We start from the raw sequence: 22,360 nt of genomic DNA on the forward strand, positions 1-22,360 counted from the left end.
TTGTGCAGAACACCCTAAAGGTTAACTTGCAGGTTGAGTCAATGGACAGGAAGGCAAATGCAATGGTAGCATTCACTTCAAGAGGTCTAGAATAGAAGATGTGATGCTGAGGCTTTATAAGGCACTGGTGAGACCTCATCTTGAGTATTGAGAACAGTTTTGGGTTCCTCACCTCAGAAAAGATGTGCTGGCATTGGAAAGGATCCAGAGGTGGTTCACAAGGATGATTCCGGGAATGAAAGGGCTATCATATGGGTAACATTTAATAGTTCTGGGTCTGTACTCGCTGGAATTTAGAAGGATGAGGGGGGATCTCATTGAAACCTTTCGAATGTTATAAAGGCCGAGACAGAGTAGATGTAGAAAGGATGTTTCCCATAGTGGGGGAGTCTAGGACAAGAGGGCACAGCCTGAGGATAGAGGGGCATCCATTTAAAACAGAGATGCGGGGAAATTTCTTTAGCCGGAGGGTGGTGAATTTGTGGAATCTGCTACCACAGGCAGCTGTGGAGACCAGGTCACTGGGTGTATTTAAGGCAGAAATTGATAGGTTCATGATTGAACGCAGCATCAAAGGTTATGTACTGGGTGAAGGTCAGGAAATGGGGCTGAGCAGGGGAAAAGAGATCAGCTATGATTGAATGGAAAAGCAGACTCGATCGGCCAAATGGTCTAATTCTGCTCTTATGTCTTACGGTCTTATAACAATGTAGAATAAAGTGGAACAGCTACAGAGAAACCACAGTTCAGGTAGAACAATAAGGTTCAAGAACAGAACAAGGTAGACTGTGAGATCAAGAGTCCCGCTTATCCACCGAAGAACTACCTAAGAGTCATATAACAGTAGGATAGGAGCTGGCCTTGAAACTGGTGGGACGTACTTTCATGTTTTTGTATCGTCTGCCTGATGGGAGAGGGGAGAAGAGAGAACCATTCAATAGTCTCAAATCAGCTCCTCTATCTTATTCAATGATCAGAAACTGAATCCTAGGCCAAGGGATCTCTCATTTCTTGATCTACATGTCTGAATTCTCTTACCACAGCAGTGCACAGGTTTCCAGCTACAGACACCCACAATGGCTCCAAAGTAACTTCCGTTCCACTTCTAAAATTAATCTTTAGTCACGTTAAATCACTGAACACAACAGAAATAAACAGCAACAAGAAAACACCACCAGTAAACAAACCACAGAACCCACTTGCCTTGTGGCCACCACTTCAAAGCAAAGCTGTGTGTATTTTTAGTTGATGATGTCCCAGTACAAATCATTTTGGGTCTTTCAAGTCACTGGAGCATTTAACCGTAACTAGAGAAAAATAAATCTTGTAATAATGCTTTTATACATCTCACTCCAGACCTCAGCCAAGTAGTGGTTGATATTTTGGGTAGCTGGGGCTGCTAACTCTCAAGAACTTAAAACTACACTGGATGGAGTTTAAGCAACACAAAGGAAATGCTGGAGGTATTCAACAGGCCAAGCAATGTCTATGGAAAAAAGTGAACAGTCAACGTTTCGGGCCAAAATCCTTCATCAGAACAGGAAGGAGTCTCCTGGTGTTTGAAGGTTGAGATGCTGCTCAGTGCAAAAATAGAAAGCAAAAAACTGTGAGCTTGAAATGTGTCCTTCTGTGGGGCAAGTAGCAGTGAGCAAAAACATGAGAGGCATATATAGGAAAGACAGGAGTTTTTTTTACCTATAGGGGAGATGTCTGTAAATCAGGTTGAAGGTACGAAGTATGGTGTTCAGAGGGGATTTGAGGACAAAGTTTTTTTGTGCAGTGACTGTGAATTTGGAGCACTTGCTGAGGTGTAGACCCTCATTACATAATACAAAATATTGGTATACAAAATGATGAGGGGTATAGAGAGGGTATATACAGGCAGGCTTTTTCCACTGAGGTTGAGTGAGACTAGAACTAGAGGTCACAGGTTAAGGGCGAAAGGTGAAATGTTTAAGGGGAGCACGAGGGGGATCTCCTTCATTCGGGTGGTTGGAACAGGTTGCCAGCGGAAGTGGTGGATGTGCATTAAATTTCAACATTTAAGAGAAATTTGGGTAGGTACATGGACGGCAGGGGTATCGAGGGCCATGGTCCGAGTGTGGGATGATGAGACTAGGCAGCATAATTGTTCAGTATGCAACAGATAGACAGAAGGGCCTGCTTCTGTGCTGGAATGTTCTATGACTTTATGACATTTAAGAAATATTCAGACAAGCAATTGAATTGCCATAGCATAGAAGGCTTTGGACCCTGTACTGGCAAACGGAATTGGTACAGATAGGTTCAAAGGTTCATTTTATTGTCAACATATGCATGTAGAATACTATATAACTCTGATACTCGTCTTCTCCAGATAGTCATGGGAGTCATTGAAAGAAAAGACATCAACACCCTCCAGACTCGCATGCGAAAGCAAAAACATGCTAACTCCTAACCCCCCTCAACCTCTACCTCACCCACACAGAAAACAGCCTGGTTTGGAGTATTGTGTGCAGTTTTGGTCACCTACCTACAGGAAAGATGTAAATAAGATTGGAAAAGTAGAGAAAATTTACAAGGATGGTATCGGGTCTGGAGGACCTGAGTTTGTAAGGAAAAATTGAATAGGTTAGGACTTTATTCCCTAGAACATCGAAGATTGAGGGGAGATTTACAAAATTATGAGTATATATAGGGTAAACGCAAGCAGGCTTTTCCCACTGAGGTTGGCTGAGACTACAACTAGAGGTCATGGGTTAAGGGTGAAAGGGGAAAAGTGAAAAGTTTAAGGGGAACATGAGGGGAAACTTCTTCACTCAGAGTGTGGTGAGAGTGTGGAACGAACTGCTAGTGCAAGCAGTGGATGTGGTTTTGATTTCAATGATCAAAAGAAGTTTGGATAGGTACATGGATAGGAGGGGTATGGAGGGCTATGATCCAGGTGCAGGTCGATGGGAGTAGGCAGTTTAAATGGTTCAGCGTGGGCTGGATTATCTAAAGGGCCTGTTTTGGTGCTATAGTTTTCTATGATTCTATGGTATTTCAACTGCTTTATACACCTATTAATTTAGAATCATAGGGTCATACAGCACAGACATAGGCCTTCGGGTCCAAGCTGATTGAGATACCCATTTAAGCCAGTTCCATTTACCTGTGTTTTACCCTTATCCATCTGAAATGGATGGATGATATAGATCTAAGTGCCTTTTAAATGACGTTAATGTGCCTGCCTCAACCACTTCCTCTGGCAGCTCATTTCATATATGAACCACCCTCTGAGAGAAAAAGCTGCCCCTCAGGTTCCTATTAACTCACTCCCCTCTCACACTGAACTTGTATCCGCTAGTTCTTGATTCTCCTGGGATGAAAGACTGTGTGCATTCACCATACCTACATCCCTCATTTGCTTTAAAATTATTTCACTTGCAAAAATGTAAAATAACTCATATACACAAGAGGTTCTCCAGATGCTGGAAATCTTGAGCAACACACACACACAATGCTGCAAGTCTGGTAGCATCTATGGAGGGGAATAAGCAAGCAGTCCTGATGAAGGGTCTTGGCCCGAAATGTTTACTGTTTAGTCCCCTCTATAGATGCTGCCTGACTTGCTGAATTCCTCCAGCAGTGTTTGTGGGTTGTAAAATAAATCTCTTTGAATAACTATTGAGAGTCTGGATACTTTTCAGTTGGCTGAAGAATGTTAGTGGACAAGCTGGGTAATCAATGGAGTGAGCGTGTGGATGGAGCAGGGAGGGATGTCAAGTGAATCCACACAGAGTCAAGAATCCTGTGTTTATTGCGAAACTCAAAATGAATGGTCAGTTAATGAGGGAGGAATTCTGGCCAAGAAACACAGCATATCAAGTCATAGACCAAAGCCAATCCACAACCAGGTCTCTCAATCGGTTAAGTACAACCAACAAAATCAGGCTGACAAAACTTTAGTTCCCTGAAAGTGTCAATAGTTCCATAATAGCAGTGACAATTGTTTGACCATCTTCCTCTCCCTCTCACTAGCTGCTGTTGAAGGAAAATGAGGATTGATAGGCGTGGCATGTGACAGTGGGGGACTTTGAAGATAATGTTGCAGGCATTTCTGAACCCTGATTATTCTTTTTTGCTGTTTTTGAGTGGGTTTGATCGAGACGGACTGGGGCACCATGATGAAGGCCGGCTCTGTGGTCTGCAGTCAGCTAGTGGTGCAGAGCTGAACTTAACTAAACTGAACACTCCTGGACTCCTAGTCTGATGTAGGTATTCAATGTCCTGTTCATCTGCCTTCTGCCCTTTGAGCAATTTGTTCCTTTTTGCATTGGTTGTTTTCCTTGAGCGGGTTCCATGGTTGCTTCTCTGTTCCGTGGCTGCCCATGGGAAGATGAATCTCAGAGTTGTATTCTGTATACGTACTTTGAATCTTTGAACAAGAGAGTGTCTGGAATGCCTTCATCAGTCAGGGCATTGAGTTGGAGATTTGGAACATGCTGTTGCAGCTGTATAAGACCCTGATGAATCCACATGGTATTGTGTGTCATTCTGGGTGCCTCGATTTAGGAAGGATATCATTAAGCAGGCTTGGAAATGATTCATAAGGATGTTGTTAGGAGTGGATGCCTTGAATTATAAAGGGAGATTGGATAGCCTGGGCTGTTTTCTCTACAGCTACAGGATGAGTTTGATAAGATCACAAGCGGTACAGATAAGATGGATGGTCACAGTCTTCTTCCCAGGGTAGCGGAATCTAAAACTATGGAGACTATAAAATTAAAGTAGGAGGGGAAAAGTACCTGAGGGGTAACTTTTCCACACAGAGGGTGGTGGGTATGTGGAGCGGTCTGGCAGAGGAAGTGATAGAGGCAAGTACAAGTGCAGCTACATTTAAAAGACATTTAGTCAGGTTCAGGATAGGAAAGGTTTAGATGGATATGGACCAAATGCAGAAAAGTGGGCCAAGCTCACTTAACTGGTTGGTTAGCATTGGTGAGTTGGGCCAAAAGGCCTGTTTCTGTGCTGAATTACTCTCTTGGACTCCTAGTGACACTTCACCAGGATTCACCCTGCCTTTTTGAGTAAGGATCAAATAGACTCAGTGATTAGGGAGATCTCATCTTGTGATTACCTCAGAGATAACAGCCATTAGTCTAACAGCCACTTGTACTGCTGGAATAACAGATAAAAGTGCAGTGGAACTTCAAGAGAAAGTTCATTCTGAAAAAAGTGGCACGTTCTTCACAGCAATCCTGTCTGTTTGCCACTGGCTGACAGAGGTAATACAGACAAGGAATGATGTCCTCTAGCATGTTCTACCAGTCACACTGCCCCTTTGCTTCTAGCTAACAATCTCTTGTAGTTTTGCTTGGGTGGGTGATACAGCTTGTGTATCAGAAATGAAGAGGATGGGTAGGGGCACTTTCTACAGAATTCCTTACTAACACACACAAATTGCTGGAGGAACTCAGTTAGTCTGACATCATCTATGGAAAGGAAAAAAGAGTCGACATTTTGGGCCCAGACGCTTTATCAGGACCTGACCTGCTGATCAGCATTTTGTGTTTGTTACTCTGGACTTCCAGCATCTGCAGAATCTCTTTGTTTTGAAATATCTTACTGTTGCCACCGACCTGGTTTCAAGATGCCAACATCCATTATCAATGATCCGCACTATGTGGGCCATGCCATCTTCTCACAGTTACCATTGGGCAGGAGGAACAGAAGTCTGAAGTCCCACACCACCAGGTTGAAAAGCACCTACTTCCTTCCCTTCAACCATTTGCCTTCTCCTTCATCCGGCACAACCTTAATCACCCGTTTAGCAATACTATGATCACTTACATCACTCTGCACTAAAATAGACTTTGTACTTTTTTGTTCTGCTTGTGTTCTTTCTTTTAAAAACTGTATATAATTTATGTTCTTTTTTTGTGAATGCTGCTTATATGATGCCCATGTGCCTGTGATACTGCTGCGAATTTTTCATTGCACCTGTGCTTACGATAATAAACTCAACTTGGGGCAGCACAATAGAGTAGCAATTAGCATAATGCTTTTACAGTGCTAGCGAGCGGGTTCAACTCCGTCACTGTCTGTATGTTCTCCCCATGACTGTGCCGATTTCCTCCGGGTGCTCCAATTTCCTCCCACATTCCAAAGACTTGCAGGTTAGTAGGTTTACTGGCCACATGGGTGCAATTGGGTGTTGCAGACTTGCTGGGCTGGAAGGACTTGTATTTACACTGTATTTCTAGATAAATATAAATAAATAAACCCTGACTTTGACTGACACATAACAAATCTGCCAGATTTTATCAGCTTCAGTTCCAGCCAAGTCCAACTTCTAATCCCATATGTTCATGTATTTTATATTTATTTTAAACTGGCTGTAGCTAGTGCTTTTGAATGTTGGTGTACTTGTATGAGTCTGTCAATGAAAATGCACTGTGTGTGTGTGTGTGTGTGTGTGTGTGTGTGTGTGTATGTATGTGTGTGTGTGTGCATGCATGCGCGCATGACTGTATACGTGTTCAGCAGCTTGTCTTTAGGTCTGCATTTGTATACCATGCGTATCTGAATGTCAATATGCATGTGTGTGCATGCGTCAAAATGCTCTTGAGGTCAGCCACAAAGAATCCCAGAAACTCCAAGCAAGTCCCACCAGTGTCATTCACTCAATCTTCAAGTGAGGACTTGGGGCCACTGATAAAGGCAGTGAATGAAATCCAGATCAGAAATATTCCAAAAGTGCCAATACTGTGTGGAATGACCACTCTGTTATTTTTATGTTTCTTTTACCAAAGGTTGACCTATGTGGAGAATTAAAAATTAAAAGTTTAAAGATGAGCTTTATTTGTCACATATAAATTGAAATATACAGTGAAATGCATTGTTTGCATCAGAGACCTGCTTCAGTACAGATTGAGTACTCCTTATCTGAAATTCCAAAATCCAAAAACCTCCGAAATCCAGTTTATTTTTTGAGTGTGGACACGATGTCACAAATGGAAAATTTCACAAAACACTGGAAAAGTTCCCAGGTGATGCATCGGTCTCTACACAGGCTGTTCTGAGAAGTGATCTCACATATGTAATGAACAGAAGTTGGTGAAAAATAGAAAAGTTCTGCATAAACTGAAAAATAATGATCTCGGTCATATATCATCAGTGTTGAAGTGAACATCTGCCACTTAATGGGGTGCTGATCATGAAACAAGCAAAACTCTATCACCATGAACTGAAAATTGAAGATAATTGTGAATATTCTGCAGGCTGGTTGCAGAAATTTAAGAAAAGGCACGGCATTAAATTTTTAGAGTGTCTGCCAATCACACAATCTAGCACCAGATCAAGTCTACGATGCTAATTGTTTTTATACCCTACATAACAGCATCATATTTTTCAAGTGTTGCTGATGAAAATCTAACACCAGAAAAAAGTCTACAAGGCAAATTGATTTTATACCTTACATATAAGCTAAAAAGTATAAAATACAATTACAATGTACTAAAACTTTTAAATCAAAACACAGCATCATAGGTGGAGATTGAAGGCCTGTCATTGTTTGTTGTTGTTCAACAGCTGATTCAAGAATTCTTCCGATGCTGCTGTGCTTTGTTACCCTGCGCACACTATATTAATGGTATGATCATTTTTACTGTCAAGTATACATGTATGATGAACAAGTGTAAGACAAAGAGTGCTTAAAGGTAGCACATAACTTCAGAGTCAGAAACAATAACAATCACAAGCTATCCCATTATATACTCAAAATTCTGAAAAAATTTAAAATCCAAAACACTTCTGGCCCAAAGCATTTCATATAAGGGGTTGTCAATTGTACGAGGATGAGGTGGGGGAGTGTGTCCCAATATTTCTGGCAACAACATAGCGTGCTCACAAATTACTAAGCCTTACTAACTGGTACGGTACTGTGAAGAGTTCTTAGGCACGTATATATAGCTATGGTGCCTGAGACAGGAGCAAAGGATGTTGGGAATGGCAAGGCTGGATTGCCACGGGAGGGGGATGTGGGACAGGTGGCAGAGGAGTGCCAGGGGTAGGAGTTGGCGTGGGTACAGAAACACCCAGTCCAGAGATAACAGGCAAAGTCAATTGATTCCAAACAATTCGTTTATTGATCATTACAGCATGTCTCTCTGGTGCTTCCCGCTCCCTTCCCTCTCCCTTCCCCTTTTCCAGACCATGACTTCCATCTCCCTGTCCCCTTTCCACTCTCAGTTCACAATGGAGACCTATATCAGAATCAGGTTTATCGTCACTCACATCTCTCATGAGATTTGTTTTTTTTTGTGGCAGAAGTACAGTGTAATACATAAAATTACTACAGTACTAAGCAAAAGTTTTAGGCACACTAGCTATATATATGTGTCTAAAACTTTCACACAGTACTATTTGTCTTTGGAATGTGGGAGAAAACTGGAGCACCCAGAGGAAACCCACGCGGTCAAGGGGAGAACGTACAAAATCCTTACAGACAGCAATGGAATTGAACCTGGGTCGCTTGCACTGTAACAGTGTTATGCTAATTGCTAAGCTACCATACTGCCCACAGACTCCCGTTGAATAAGCAAAATGGAATGGTACCCTATCTAATCAATGGGAGAAAATATTAAATTTTATTAATTATCAATCCTACATGGCACCTACCCCCTTATGGAGGGTTAGTCATGCCAAGTACTATGCAATGGGCAACCACCAGAGATTTAGTTGATCACTAACCCATTTCAAGAAAGAACAGGTACCGGGAACATGACTCAAAAGTTCATGAGGTCAAAGGGCAAAACTTTGACCAAGCTGAGCACACAGGTTACAGGTTCGGGCCACCAATCAGACAAAAAACCAAAACCAGGATGGAACAAATATTCCTTTAACAAAGTACAAGCTCACATTTGCAACACGTCACTACAAAGTGTGGCAGCAAAACCCATATTCTATTTCTGACAAGAATAAACAGCTGAGGGAGAGAAAGATAAGTTTATAAATTTACCACAACCCGAGCGGTGACTAATTATTCGCCTCCATAGATGCTGCCTGACCTGCTGAGCTGTTCCAGCATTTTGTGTGTGTTGCCCTAGATTTCCAGCACCTGAGGAATCTCTTGTGTTTGTGAGAGTTAGAGAGAGATTTGCAGGGCAAGTCTTTACACAGAGAATGGTAAAGAGGGAGGGGTCGAGGGGGAAGCAGATACAAAGACACTGTTAGATGGGCACATGGATATGGAAGGAATGGAGGGATACAGATCATGTACTGGCAGAAGAGATTTAGTTTAATTTGGTATCATGTTCAGCAGAGACACTGTAGACCGAAAGGCCTGTCCCTGTGCAAATTTCTACAAATGTAGCATGGAGAATATTCTAACTGGTCGCATCACCCTCTAGTATGTCGAGACCATGGCACACGATCAGAAAGAGCTGCAGAAAGTTGTAAACTTAGCCAACTCCATCATGGGCACTAGCCTCCCCAACATTCTGGACACCTTCAAAAGGCGATGCTTCAAAAAAGTGGCATCCATCATTAAGGACCCACATCACCCAGGACATGCTCTCTTCTTATTGCTACTGTCAAGGAGGAAGTACAGGAGCCTGAAGACATACTCAGTGTTTCAGGAACAGTTTGTTCCCCCTCTGCCATCAGATTTCTGACTGGACACTGAATCCATGATCACTTCCTCAGTATTTTTCCCTCTTTTTGCACTACTTATTTACAAACGTTTGTAGTTTATTTTTAATATATACTTATTGTAATTTAGTTTTTATTACTATGTGTTGCAATGTACTGCTCAAAGTTCAAAGTAAATTTTATTACCAAAGCACATGTATGTCACCACATACAACCATGAGATTCATTTTCTGCCAAAACAACGAATTTCATGACATATACCGGAGTTATTAAGCCTGATTCTGATGCAGCACTGTATAATTTGAATTGACTTGACTTCATCACTTACATCTTTCACATACATGAGGAGTAAACATCTTTACGGCTCTGTCTAAATGTGCAGTGTATAATTTATAGTATTTTGTAATAAATAGTATGTACAACAGGACAGACAGTGTAACATAGAAATACAATTGGATCAGCATGAATTAATCAGTCTGATGGCCTGGTGGAAGAAGCTGTCCTGGAGCCTGTTGGTCCAGGCTTTAATGCTGCGGTACCGTTTCCCAGATGGTAGCAGCTGGAACAGTTTGTGGTTGGGGTGACTCGAGTCCCCCATGATCCTTCAGGCCCTTTTTACACACTTGTCTTTGTAAATGTCCTGAATAGTGGGAAGTTCACATCTACAGATGTGCTGGGCTGTCCGCATCACTCTTTGCAGAGTCCTGTGATTGAGGGAGGTACAGTTCCCATACCAGGCAGTGATGCAGCCAGTCAGGATGATCTTAATTGTGCCCCTGTAGAAAGTTTTTAGGATTTGGGGGCCCATACCAAACTTCTTCAACCATCTGAGGTGAAAGAGGCGCTGTTGTGCCTTTTTCACCACACAGCCGATATATACAGACCAAGTGAGATCCTTGGTTAAGAGCATGACGAGGAACACCCTCTCAATCACAGACCGATTGATGTCAATAGCCTGTCTCCATTCCTCCTGTAGTCCACAACTAGCTCCTTTGTTTTTGCGACATTGAGATGATTTCAATTATTATCAGACAATAGATATGAGATTATCAGAAAATTAAGATTATTGGAGGCTTTCCCCAAAAGACTTTGGGGCAAGAAGCTGCAATGACCATCCCAAAATGAGCATGATAATATCTATTAGGCATGGGTAGTGAGAATTCAGGAACCAAATTGGTGAACTCAAAACCTGTAGCAGCCATGATCTGAGTAACAGACTGTAAGGGTGAATGGCCCAATCTCGCTCCTGTGAGAATTAAGTCATTAATAAATTATTTCAGGATACATACAAGACAGTGGTCTTATCTGCAACATTACATTCAAACTTTGGTCTTGGAACACTCTACATTTCTATCTTCAATGGTGGGGCAGTGATACTTAATAAGGCATGGCTTCAATATAAATATTTTTATCGGCAAAGTCTTTTAATAACAAGCACTTCAAAGCATTTGATCTGCATTACGTATCAACTTCAATTCTGGGAAACAGCTTGTTGATATTACAAGCAAAAGTCAATATTTTTGCTATACACCCTATACTCTGTGGAATAAAAATGATTAACCCTTACATAATCCAGATTCAGAATCTTGCAATGTCTTAACAGACCTCAGGCATGAATTGTGCTTAGTAACTTCTGCCAGTGTGGTGATTTTAGCAAATTACTTACAGGTGGGGTTCTAGGGATGTAACTTGCAATCTGACAGGGGCATTTCTTCATTCTATCAGAATACCTGAAAATACTTTTCACCAATGATGCAGTCCCGGTTGTGATGGGAGGAAACACAGCAACTATCATTGTACACAGCAAGATCCCACTTTCATCACTGATAATCTGTGCTGATTGATGTTGATGGCAAGGTATTTACTAGCCATGGTATGGGGTGAAGCTGTTTGAGATGGTGTTACAGTCTCCTGCACACCCAGTTAAGGGCAGATAATTCAACATTCTATCTGAAAGGCAGAGTCACAGAATCATGAGGTCCTTCAGCCGACTGTCTACATCCTCAGACAGCACCTTCCAAACACAAAATGCTGGAGGAACTCAGCAGGTTAGGCAGCATCTATGGAGAAGAGTAAGCGGTCGATGTTTCACGCTGAGACTCGTGGAAAGGTGAAAGACTTCCTATCTTCTTATTCAGGCTACTGTCCCCATCATTTCCAGTCCTGATGAAGGGCCTCAGCTCCTAAATGTCGACTGTTTATATCCCTCACCAGATGCTGCCTGACCAGCTGAGTTCCTCCAGCATTTTGCTTGTGTTGCTCTGGATTTCCAGCATCTACGAAATCTCTGGTGTTTACAATTTACCTTCCAAACCCAACACCTCACCTGCTAGAAGGACAAGGGTAGCAAAAGCATGGGGAACAGTCCACTTGGAAGTTGCCCTCCAAGCCACACACCACTCTTGGAAATTTATCATTGTTTCTTCCCTATAACTGGGTCACGTCAAAATCCTGGAATTAACAAAATTCATTACACATACTGATGATATTAATCTGATTCTGATTCGAGCAGCATAGTTGGTATACTCAATACCCATACTTCAAAGACACCTTCAGAGGTCAGGACTGAACCTGCATCATGGGATCTGGGAGGAGGCAGCTGTAACCAGCTGCACCAATTTGCCATGACACTGCACTGCGAGCATAAGGGTGATTACACAATTTCTGATCGGACACCATCACCAGAACAATTTCCATCTGAGCTCTTTCTGTTGGGGGTATTGTTGATATAAGAGTTAATGATACCATGAAATAACAGTAGAAAAATGCTCAGCATGTCAGGTGGTATCTCTTGGCACAAAGATATTTCAGGTTGTTTGATCCACAGTGCAATCGCTTATCCCATGCACTAATCTGAACATCCCTTACACGTTACAGTTTGTTGCGTCAACCAGTTCCGTTGCTTGGAAGAATGGTAGCCCATTCTTCTGCTCTCTGCACGTAATCCTTAATCCCCTTACCAATACAAGGCCCTGTACTGCAAGGTAGCAGCTCTACTTGCTGGTCACTCTGCTGTCCGGTGATGGAAACTTAAGTAAACTTGAGAAATTTAAAGGCATCAAAGTTTATTTCAATGGACCAAGATCTAATGGTTAAAAAAAAAATGCCTCTTCTAGTCAAGGTGGCACTGAGCTACAGTCTCCATCGAGGTCATGGGTCAGAGTTCGGCAGCACTAGAGGTCAGGACTGCACCCAGGTCATAGGAGCTGTGAGGCAATGTGCCACCCTAAACACCCCTAATGGTGCAGCTCTCCCCCGGTATGGCACTGGAAGGCTCGCCAAGATTTCTGTGTTCAAGTCTCTGGAACCCACAACATTTTGACTCTTACGAAGGGTCAGGATCTTTGATCTGCATGAGCTGGTGACTGCAGCTCCCCATTTTTGCATTATTAGAGCAGAACTGAGAGAAGGTAAGAAGTAACAGAGGACTAGACTGCTCTGCCCCTCAGACACATTCTGTTATTTAATAGGTTCAAGGTTCTTTCTCTGCTTCCAGTTGTCTATTGATCTTAGACTCCTAAGCTATGCAATTCCTTTCTCTGCACCTCACTCCTAAGTTCTGACATTTAGGCTGGAAGGCATGCCTGTGCATCCGCGCAGGTTATACGGAGCTGTGGTGGAGCCTCTCCTTTCTGCAGAGGTGGATGTAAAAGACTCTGTGACATTGCCTTGAAGAGAAACTCTACCTACTTAACGATATCTGATGACTCTTTGCTATCAGATTTCTGAGTGGGCAATGAATACTACACCACTATTTCAGTTCTTTTTGCACTACTTATTTAATTTAATTTTTTATATGTCTTATTGTAATTTGTAGATTATGTATTGCACTGTACTGCTGCTGCAAAACAACAAATTTCACAACATATGTTCGTAATTTTAACCCTGATTCTGATACATTATTAGGCACCATCACAAACTAGGCAGCCACCTGCAATGAGTGGCTGCCATTTTTCCGCTGTTTTTCAAACTGATGTTTAAGAAAGGTCAGAAGGGAATTCCAGGGAATCAGAGACCAGTTACCTGAACATGTGGTCAGGAAATTGGGAGGATTTACAATTAATGACCATGTGACAGAGCACATTGAGAATTTTCCATTAATCACAGAAAGCAGGCATGCCTTGTGAAGGGCAGACATGACTACGATCATTTTTCGGAGCAGTGACTCTCACAATAGATAGGATGTTTTGTGGACTTCTGTGATAGTTAGAGCCTTGACACATGACCCCAACTTGGCAGGACCTGATGTGGGAAGCTGGGTTTGAGTAAGACCTGATACATGTCCTGATAAATCATCTGGGTTCAGATTGGACAGGGTCACTATTTTAATGTTCAAATTGGGCTGTCTGTACATTCTTTTCAAACATCCAGTTTTGGATTGGATTTAGTGTACTAGATTGATAAATCATTCGAGGTACAGTTAGCTCCTGTCATGCTGACCTGTCTCAGTTCCTTATCGAGATCAGTTTGGATCGGCAGCTGTCCAGTTAGGTTTGGATTTTGTGTGATCCAACCAGACTTGGATCGGGCACGATCCAATCTGGTTTTGATGGCAAGTTGTCCACTTGGGTTTGGATAGGTTGCCGTCCGGACAGGTTCGGATTGGTTGGTATCGAATCTGATACTGAGTGGCAGCAATCAAATCATATCTGGATTTGGCGTGATCCAAACAGGTTCAGATTGTGGTTGGCTGCTGTCTGCTCTGGTTCGGACAGGCTGTGGTCAAGTCAGTTTTGGATTGGGCATGCTCCTGTCTAGCTTGAGATTTTTCGTCTTTAGCAGACCTAACAGACAGAAGATCTGCACTGAAGCTGAAGCCCATGGAAATGAACCTCCAAGAGGATCACAACCTTGTCGTAGGGTTTGGAGGCTTGCATGTTTCAATGATCTGGAGGGTTATGTTGGCTGGAGTCAGGGCTTTAAGCTTTGACTCTTAGTAGGGTCAGCCATACCAAACAGGTCAAAGGTTAGAGGCCAGTCTGAGTCCTCCAGGTTTTGGGGTTCAGCTCAGGACTAACAGCCCTGACTGGCAAAACGAAATTGTTACAGAAACAGCAATGAAGAATCCTCCGATCACAGTGCGTGATGGTGCAGGCAGACAGAGCTGGGGACCCTCATTGCTGCTCTAAATGCCGTGGAAATGAAGGCAAACTGACAACTTGTCCGAGAAACTGGGCCGTTGTCAGGAGAGATGATCGGCAAGTATTCAACTTGACAACACGATTACTGATACTTTGTAAAGATCTGTTTTACTACGCGCACAATAGAAAGATAGACAGCATTGTAGACAGAAGTAAATCACAAAAAGGTATAGATAGACTATGCCAAAGTGGGAAAGGATTTCAAATACAATTCTGAGAAGGTGGACTAAGACAGCAGGCTGGTTGGTTCAGAACCAGAACTGAGTTTAGTATCACTGGCACATGTCATGAAATCTGTTGTCTTCGCAGCAGCAGCGCATTGCAATACATAATAATAGAGAAAAATAGTGTGAATTGCACTAAGTGTGTGCATATATAAGATAGTTAAATTAAATAATTAGTGCAAAAATTTAAAAATAGTGAGGTAGTGTTCATGGGTTCAATGTTCATTCAGAAATTGGATGGCAGAGGGGAAGAAGCTATTCCTGAATCATTGACTGCATGCCTTCTGACTTCTGTACCTCCTTCCTGATGGCAGCAATGAGAACAAGGCATGTCCTGGGTGCTGGGAGTCCTAGGTGATGGAGGCTGGGTTGGTTTTCTCTAGAGCAGCGACAGCTGAGGGCTGATCTGCTTGAGGTATCCTCAATTACACAGCGGATATTTAGGGTAGCGAGTAATAATCGTCTTTTTTCCCATGATGGGGATAAAATCCAGCTGAGTGGTGTCATAACAACAACCTCTCACTCAGTGTCAGCAAAACCAAGGAATTGACTGTAGACTCCAAGAGAGGGAAACCAGAGGGCCATGAGGTCCATAAGCCAGTCCTCATCAGAGGATCAGAGGAGGGGAGGGCTAGCAACTTTAAATTCCTGGGTATTACTATTTCAGATGATTTGTCCTAGACTGAGCATGTTAAGTGCAATTGCGAAGAAAGCACGGCAGTGCCTCTACTTCTTTAGGCGTCTGTGGAGATTTGGCATGACATGTAAAACCCTTCTAGGTGTGTAGAGGAGAGTATACGTACTGGCTGCATCACAGCCTGGCTTGGAAACACCAAAGCCTCTGAATGGAGAATCCTACAAAAAGTAGTGGATTTGGCCTAGTACGTCATGGGTAAAGCCCTCCCGACCTTTGAGTGCATCTACAAGAAACGTTGCCGTAGAAAAGCAGCATCCATCATCAGAAATCTCCACCACCCAGGTCATGCTCTCTTCTCACTACTGCCATCAGATAGAAGGTTTCAGGACTCACACCACCAGGTTCAAAAACAGTTACTATCCCTCAAACATCAGGCTCTTGAACAAAAGAGGATAACTACATGCCCTTGCCCATCCGTTGAGATGTTCCCACAACCAATGATCTCACTTTAAGGACTCTTATCTCATTATCTCATGTTCTCTTTATTTACTTATATTTGCATTTGCAGTTTGTTGTCTTCTGCAATCTGGTTGATCTTTCATTGACCCTCTTATAGGGTTGTATATGGTGACATGGTATCATTTTGATAATAAAATTTACTTTGTACTTTATACAGAGTACATCGAGTCAGAATCAGAACACTGTCTGCAAACTGGCACACAGAATCAATGAACAGATCTCCAAAGACCTGTTGGAAAAACAAAATCTTTTAAGTTTTCTTTCACTGATAAAACTGTGCTCTAGACAAATCACAAACAAGAGAAAATCTATAGATGCTGGAAATCCAAGCAACACACACAAAATGCTGGAAGAACTCAGCAGGCCGGGCAGCATCTATGGAAAACAGTAAACAATCGACGTTTCGGGTCAAGACCCTTCAGCAGGACAGGAGAAAAAACGATGAGGAGCAGAGTTAAAAGGTGGGGGACAAACATCACTTGTGCAGAATTTATACCTTCATCTGCTTTGTTCTAACAATGCCACAGGTGGCTTTCAAGGTGTGCATACTGGCTACTGACAGATCAGTTTGTTGGTGGATTTGGCTGACACCTTGGACCAAATGAGGTAAGAACAAAGTATTTTCCAAATGGAGGTGCAAACATGAGGTTCATGAGCACAACTCACTATAATATGATCGAATGGGGACAAGATATTTAAAGGGGAAATCTGGCCTTTCATGCCTCTTCAGGCTGGAGGACAAGAGGGAGGAAGTGATGCTATAGCAATGCAAAGCTCAAGTTCGACCATAAGCAAAAGCCGATTAACAGTTCAGAGACAGAAGGCATTCTGCGGACGCTGGAAGTCCACAACAACATACACAAAATGCTGGAGGAACACAGCAAATCAGACAGCATCTATGGAAATGAATAAACTGTTAACATTTCGGGCCAAGACCTTTCATCAGGACTGCAAAGAGGGTAGATGCTAGAATAAGAACGTTGGGGGGGGGGAGGAGTACAAACTAGCAGGTGATAGGTAAAACAAGGTTAGGGGGAAGGTGAGTGGGCGGAGTTGGATGGATGATGTAGAGAAGATAAGAGGTGATAGGTGGTAGGAGGAAAATGGGTTCAAGAAAGAATCTGATAGGAAAAGGCACTGAATGATGGAATAAAGGGAAGGAGGTGGCGAATCAAAGGGAGATGATGGGCAGATAATGAGGGTAGTGGAGGAGAAGAGATCGGTTGAGTGTGCCAGCAGAATGTGGAATGGGGGAACAATGCACAAAAGGTGGGACAGAGAACAGAGGGGAGTGACCTTCTGAGTTCCTCTATCATTTGGTGTGCGTTTCCCAATGGGGAGTTCTGAACTCCTTAGGAAGAGTATGTCTTGCTCATGAAGAGAGTGCAGTGTGGATTTACAAGAACATTACCTTGATGTCAAGGGTTAAGTTACAAATTCACAAAGTACTTGGAATTTAGAAGGTATATTTTGATTGAAGTGCCCAATATATTGGTAGGTTGTTGGGGTGTCTGGGAGTAGGAGGCTGAATAAAAATTACAGTCAGGCTTCCAAGAGTGAAGATTGGAAGGAGTACTGTCACAACATCAAAGGACTCATTAGACCAGCACTTGAATCAGCAAGGCACAGTAGGCTATTGACCAAACACTGGTAAGTGGAATAATATAGATGGGTAATTGATGGTTGGCATGGCGATAATAGACCGAGGGGCCTATTTCTGTTTTATGTGTCACTTTGACAAACAAAAATGGAATAGGAAAAGGCTTTGTGCAAAAGGGTGGTTGGCAGTTGGTCAATTGTTAGTTGAAGGTGTAAAAAGACATGGATAAATGTAAGCGTGTGGGGTTAGGTCACTGTTCAACAATGAATTCATAAAATGGCGGAACAGGCTCAAGAGACTAAGCATCTTCCTCATTATTACACATCGCTAGACTGAAACACTGACCTCTCATCAAGAATGATCTCACTGGATTTATACTCTGTGGCCACTTTATTAGTTACCTCCTGTGCCTAATAAAGTAGCCACTGAGTGACTGTTCATGGTCTTCTGCTGCTGTAACCCAGTCACTTTAAGGTTCAAAATGTTGTGCATTCAGAGATGCTCCTGTACACCACTGTTGTAACGCGTGATTATTTGAGTTACTGTCACCTTCCTGTCAGATTGAACCAGTCTGGCCATTCACCTCCGACCTCTCTCATTTATTCTGCTGCTTGCTAGATATACTTCGTTTTCTTGTTTTTCCACACCATTCTCTGTGAACTCAAGAGGCGGTTGTGTGTGAAAATCCCACGAGATCAGCAGTTTCTGAGATACTCTAACTACCCTGTCTGGTGCCAACAATCAATGGGGATTTCTTCCCCATTCTGATGCTTGGTCTGAACCACATCTGAGCACCCTGTCTGCATGTTTTTATGCATTGAGTTGCTGCCACATGACTGGTTGATTAGCTATTTGCATTAACAAGCAGGTGTACAGTGGCACCACCAAAGTGACCACTGAACGTAAAATGGCGTGGAATATCCTGAGAGAATGAAAAGTGCTTGGTAGTCAAAATGCCAGACGTAAACCATTTACCGGCAACCTTCTGTACTGATAGGCTCCATCCTAATAAATCATAAACTTCTACCACTCCAAATGCTTCCACCTACACCTTTAATTAGAAGTAGATAGAAAGGAGCTGTTTCTTTTGGTATTTAATTTTGGGGAGAATTGGTCAAGCTTTAATCTAGCCGATTATATCAACTTCGGAAACCTTCCATTAAAGCCCATCTTATTCTGCTCTTCCAGCATCCATCATTCACTACATAACCCCACTCATAATCAACCTCTGCGTGTTGATTAAAGTCGAAGAGGAGCCTTTCATTTATACCCCCTAATAGAGGGTGATCACAAGGCAGTGTGGAACCCTTTCATTACACTGGCCCTTCCCTCTAGCTCCAAAAGGCATTGAAAATGTACCTGCTCCAAAGGGCAAGGATCACTGTACGAGGTGTGGGAATCTTTTGCCATCGGCGGCTGACCTGATCTCCACGGCACCGGTATCTGAGGTGGTTTATGGAGTTTGCTGAGCAAAGGGGCTGAAGAGTGAGGGCTTTAGTCCACGGCACAACTAGCTGGAAACTATGACACTCTCTGATCAGTTGGTGCATGGGTTTACTGTCACTTCAGAAAAACTATGCCTACTCTTCGGCCCAACTTACGCTGACCAAGCTATCTAAGCTAGTCCCGTTTGGTCACATTTAGCCTATATCTAAAATTTCCTATCTGTGTACCTGTCCAAATTCCCTTTAAAAGTTGTTATTGTAGCTGCCTCTACCACTTCCTTTGGCAGTTCGTTCCCTATACACACCTCCCACTGTGAGAAAAAGTTGCCCCCCCTTTTAAACCTTTCCCCTTTCAACTTAAGCCTATGCCCTTTAGTTTTTGATTCCTCTTCTCTGGGAAAAAGAATGTATTCATTCACCTCATGATCTTATATACCTGTCACGTCATTCCTATGCTCTAAGGAATAAAAACCCTAGCCTGCCCAACCTCTCCCAATGACTCTGGCTCTGAAGCCCTGGTAACATCTGCGTAAATCTTCTTGCTATTTCTAACATAAATGTTTTTATCTAAAGGATTTACAATCCACAGGAAAAAATGGCTTACGAGGACGTCAGGTCATAATTATGGTTTAGTAGCACATTAAGAGCTCTCACACCCTACAACAGAACATAACATTACATGGTATTTTACTGTGAGATTAGCCTGTTAGAATCTGATGTTCTTGCCAATTCATTGGACGTACTGTAAAAGTTGGAGAACAGCTGAGCTTGTGACAGCACTGACTCTTAATTTCCGTGTATAACTGTAGAAGCATGCGCTCCAGAAGGTTGTCAATGTCATGCTGCAACGATAGTGAATACTGATAGCTCCACCATCATCACTGCCTATTCTGTAACCCCTCTGGAACTCCCAGTGCCCAAGAATGGAAAAGCCTACAGACACATCCCCAGTAAAGGCCTCCCCACCACAGAGCACATCGACGAGGAGCGGAGCCATAAGAAAACAGTGTTACGGATCCCCACCATCAAACCATGCTCTCTTCTTCCTGCTGTCATTCAAGAGGAGGTACAGGGGCCTTAGGACCCACACCAGCAGGCTAGCTCCAGAACCAACATGGATAACCTCACTCAACTCAACTCTGAAATGATTCCACAACCTGTGGACCCACTTTCAAGGGTTCTACAACACATGTTCTCTGTATTATTCATTCATTTTATTTGGGCAAATGTCTTCTTTTGCAAACCAGGGAAGGACTTCTAAAGCTTGCCCCATCAACGAAACACTCCCATAACCTACGTACTCACTTTCAAGGGCTCTTCATCTCACGTTCTCAATACTTATTTCTTATTTATATATTATTTCCTTCTTTTTGTGTTTGCAGTTTGTTGTCTTTTACAGACTGGTTGAATGCCCAAGTTGATGTGGTCTTTCATTGGTTATATTCTGGTTATTATTGTATAAATTTATTGAGTATCCCCGTAAGAAAATAAATCCCAGGGTGACATGTATGTACTTTGAATATAAATTTATTTTTGAACTTTGAATAATTATCAACTGAACAAGGAGAGCAGGAAAGATCATTTAATGATGTTAAAAGACACCTGAGGAACAACTTCCCACAGAGGCGGTCCGAATATGAACCAGCCACCAGAGAAAGTCAAATATAACATTTTAAATATATTTGGGTAAGTATGCAGATGGAAAAGTTATAGACAAGATAGGGACAAATGGGACCTTGTTCGGCCTGGACAAGTTGGCCAGAAGGGCTCGCTTCTGTGCTATATTATTACCCTATTGACCCTACGTAGTAGAATCTCCTGTTGCCCTTGGCTGGAGCATTAACACTACCATGAGTTGGTGCAGTACCAGAGATTTGAGTAGCTCTTGTCACAAGGATCATTAAAAAATAAAGAAAGAAAATTGACCCTGAGAGGAAATCAAGAAATGTTCCTTGGTCTCAAACTTCCTCTTCTAATTGCAGCCCCACTCTCTTGTTGAGTCCTTTTCCACTTCGGCAGCATCCAAGATAGTGCTCAGTCTGTTCTGGGCTGTGCTAGTTCAGATGGGGAGTCATTAATCACCCTCGTGTTGACAGGACTGGGTGTAGGTTGGGCTGGGGTGGGGGGGTGGAGGTTAGATTAGAGTGGCAAGAAGGAAAGGGGGAAGGGTGGCCTTAATCTTCACTTTTCTCCGGCGGAGGTAACAGGTCCTGTTCCTCGGAGACTGGCCTAACATGACAGCTCCCACAGAGCAGAGAGTTATCGGGTTACAGCTTCTCCCTGCTGGAAGCAGCAGTAATGACATCTCATGAATCCATCGTACATTCATAGAAAGTCACAGCATGAGAAATGCAGGCCAGAAAGAACTATCCAACCCAATCCCAGCTTTTAATTATTTGCTCATTTTTCAGTATTTGGGCAACATTTATTGTCGCTCCCTAACTGCCTTTAAGAAGATTTATTTATTTAGAGATACAGCACAGAACAGGCTCTTCCAGCCCAACAAGTTGCACCACCCAACAAATTACCTATTTAACCCTAGCCTAATCACAGGACTATTTACAATAACCGATTAAACTACTAACCAGTACATCTTTGGACTATAGGAGAAAACTCGAGCATTCAGAAAAAATCTACGCAGTCACGGGGAGAACGTACAAACTCCTTACACTTGGCACCAGAATTGAACTCCAACAACACCCTGAGCTGTAATAGCGTCGCACTAACCCCTACGCTACTGTGGCGCCCGATGATGGTAATAATGATGATGACATGCTGTGTTTTGAACCATTCCAGTCCTTCTGATGAAGGTTTTATGGTTTCTGCTCGAACATAGAAGCAATGGTACAAGGATGTAAGAATACAGCAGCGGCAGTTGGCCAGTTAGCCCCTCAAGAGTGCCCCACCATTCAGTATGATCATGTTTGATTGGCCCAGAATGTGTGGTGACATTTGTGGGTTGCTCTCAGCATAACCTGCAGATGCTGGAAATCAAAGGAACATACACAAAATGCTGGAGGAACTCAGCAGGCCAGGCAGCATCTATTGAAAAGAGTAAACAGTCAACATTTTGGGATGAGACCCTTCACCAGGACTGGAAAGAAAGATGAGAGGTCCCATCTGAAAAAGAAGCCCATCCAATAGATGGACTTCTCATTATTTTTTCCAGTGCTGATGAA

General features: G+C 42.7%; 1 protein-coding gene across 6 annotated transcripts in view; it reads right to left on the minus strand.

The window, feature by feature from the left end:
* LOC134358362 (AT-rich interactive domain-containing protein 3A-like) overlaps nucleotides 1–22,360 on the minus strand; it is a 264,946-nt gene that overhangs the window by 87,299 nt on the left and 155,287 nt on the right. The gene's annotated exons all lie outside the window — the stretch shown is intronic.

Source organism: Mobula hypostoma, chromosome 18, assembly GCF_963921235.1.
Source record: "Mobula hypostoma chromosome 18, sMobHyp1.1, whole genome shotgun sequence".
NCBI classification, from domain to species: domain Eukaryota; kingdom Metazoa; phylum Chordata; class Chondrichthyes; order Myliobatiformes; family Myliobatidae; genus Mobula; species Mobula hypostoma.